The sequence below is a fragment of the Myotis lucifugus genome, unplaced genomic scaffold (genome assembly GCF_000147115.1).
Source record: "Myotis lucifugus unplaced genomic scaffold, Myoluc2.0 scaffold_155, whole genome shotgun sequence".
NCBI lineage: Eukaryota > Metazoa > Chordata > Mammalia > Chiroptera > Vespertilionidae > Myotis > Myotis lucifugus.
In genome coordinates this window covers 1,384,581-1,387,458 of record NW_005871203.1, presented here as the reverse complement: position 1 = coordinate 1,387,458, position 2,878 = coordinate 1,384,581, and the positions used below count along the sequence as shown (strand labels likewise).

The following is a 2,878-nucleotide window of genomic DNA, read 5'->3' as shown; positions in this document are numbered from 1 at the left end:
TCTTGCTCCATAAGGGTGTCTCAGCACAGAAATTCTCACACCATAGACACAGCTGATTCTCACAGCCAATTGGCTGGAGGTCAACTCCTCCCAGTGATACCTACACAATCAAGGCTTAACTACAACAAGACTGTGCACAAAGACCACAAGGGGGTGCACCAAGAGTATCCACCTCAGGTAATTGGGGAGGCTGAACCACTGGGCCCTATAGGACACCTAGCACACAAAGTCACTCTATCAACACAGGGAAGCAGCCAAATTGCGGAGACAAAGAAACAGGTCACAAATGACAGAAATAGAGGAGAGCAAACTACAGGATATAGAGTTCAAAACCACGGTTATAAGGTTTTTCGAGAATTTTCTAGAAACCGCCGATAAATTTAGTGAGACCCTGGAGGATATGAAAAAGGACCAACTAGAAATTAAGCATACACTGACTGAAATAAAGAATAATATACAGAGATCCAACAGCAGACAAGAGGATCCCAAGAATCAAGTCAAAGATTTGAAATATGAAGAAGCAAAAAATACCCAACCAGAAAAGCAAAATGAAAAAAGAATCCAAAAATATGAAGATAAGGAGCCTCTGGGACAACTTCAAGCGTACCAACATCTGAATTATAGGGGTGCCAGAAGAAGAGAGAGAGCAAGATATTGAAAACCTATTTGAAAAAATAATGACAGAAAACTTCCCTACTGGTGAAAGAAATAGACTTACAAGTCCAGGATTCGCAGAGAACCCCAAACAAAAGGAATTCAAAGAGGACCACACCAAGACACATCATAATTAAAATGCCAAGAGCAAAAGACAAAGAGAAAATCCTAAAAGCAGCAAGAGAAAAACAGTCAGTTACCTACAAGGGAGTACCCATACGACTGTCAGCTGATTTCTCAACAGAAATTATGCAGGCCAGAAGGGAGTAGCAAGAAATATTCAAAGTGATGAATAGCAAGAACCTACAACCAAGATTACTTTATCCAGCAAAGCTATCATGTAGAATTGAAGGTCAGATAAAGAGCTTCACAGATAAGGAAAAGCTAAAGGAGTTCATCACCACCAAACGAGTATTATATGAAATATAATTCTTTAAGAAGAGGAAGGTATTCTTTAAGAAGAGGAAGAAGAAGAAAAAGGTAAAAATAAAAATTATTAACAGCAAATACATATCTATCAACAAGTGAATCTAAAAATCAAGTGAATAAAAAATTTGATGAACAGAGTAAACTGGTGAATATAATAGAATCAGGGGCATAGAAAGGGAGTGGACTGACAATTCTTGGGGGGAAAAGGTTGTGGGCGGTGTGAGAAGAGACTGGACAAAAATCGTACACCTATGGATGAGGACAGTGGGGGGGTGAGAGCGGAGGGTGGGGTGGGAACTGGGTGGAGGGGAGCTATGGGGGGGAAAAAGAGGAACAACTGTAATAATCTGAACAATAAAGATTTATTTTAAAAAAAAGTGTCTGAGAATTTACTATAATTCCTTCATTTTACATATTAGAATGTCAAGCCCGGAAAGGTGAAGTGGTGGTCCCAAGCCAACACTGGTGGGTGAGCCACAACCAATATACGTTTCGTGAGTAAATGAGTGACTCCCACCCACGTATGCCAGTGAATGTCCCATGTTCTATGCTTTTGTAAACTCTATAGTTTTTTTGGTTGAACTGTGCCTCCCCCCACTACCCCCTCCATCACCTGAAATGTTGAAGTAAGTCAGAATGTGACCGTTGGAAAGCAAGTCACTGTACATGTCATTAGTCATACTAATCTAGTATGGCTGGTGTCCTCAAAAAAAAGGGGGAGATATGGGTATAGAGAGGGACTCCATAGAGGAAAGGCCACAAGAGGAGACACAGGGACAGGCGGCCATCTGAAGTCAGGGAGAGAGGTCTGAGACAGCTCCTTCCCTCCCAGCCTCAGAGGAACCACCCTGCAGACACACAATTTCCTGCCTACACCCTGACTACAGACTTCCAGTCTCCAGAATTGTGACACAATACTTTCTGTTAAGCCACCCAGTTTGTGATGCCTTGTATGGCTGCCCTAGGGAGCTAAAGGGTAGAGTACTCCATCTAGTTAAGCAAAGGCAGTATCTATGTAGATTACATAAGAGAAAAGTGCTTATCTTGCTCTTCTGGCAACAGATTTATGTTTAAGACACTTTCCTCCCTGAGACACTCCTGAGTTGAGCCAGCATCCTGTCTACCTGCAGGAGGCCCCTCAGGAGACAGATGTAGCCAGAGCTCCCGTCCTCACCTGGTCTCTCTTTGTGCAACCCTGACACAGTCAGGTCCCCTTTCCTCTGCTTCCTTCTCTTCCCTTGAAGTGCTCAAGGTACGGACTTTCAAGTTTGCTGGTGTTCAGTGAAATTTCCCAAGCACCAACAGAAGGATTTCAGAGTTCCCTTGTAATATTGCATTTCCATGACATACTGTCAACTTCTCCGTAAAGCTCTGTTATGTATGCTTGTCAACATGGTTACATTATGTGTGGGGTCAGCCAATGCAAAGGAAAACTGCCTGATCCAGGAGACGGTCGCCATTATGGTAGAAGGAAAAATGTTTGATTGCTTTAGGTCAGAGTCCCCCCACATTGGCAGCCCATTAGAATTACTCTGAGAACGCTTAAGTAAAAGAAGTCTACACCCACCTAAAGGCTTTGGTGTCGGGGTCTGAGATGGGGAATGAGAACTTGACAAACTTCAGTATGATTCTACAGAGAAAGCCTGGTTTAGGAACTACTGATTTAGGATATTTGGCTTCTGTAATACATTTCAGCTTAATTTTCCACCTCTCCTATTTACATTCTTTCAAGCAGACTTCCTGAGTGTACTCACAAATGCATGCAACACTGAAACAACATCACACACACTACTTG

The 2,878-nt window shown here is 42.5% G+C and overlaps 1 protein-coding gene across 1 annotated transcript in view; it reads right to left on the bottom strand.

Moving 5' to 3' along the window:
- RTF2 (replication termination factor 2) overlaps positions 1-2,878 on the bottom strand; it is a 28,978-nt gene that overhangs the window by 14,350 nt on the left and 11,750 nt on the right.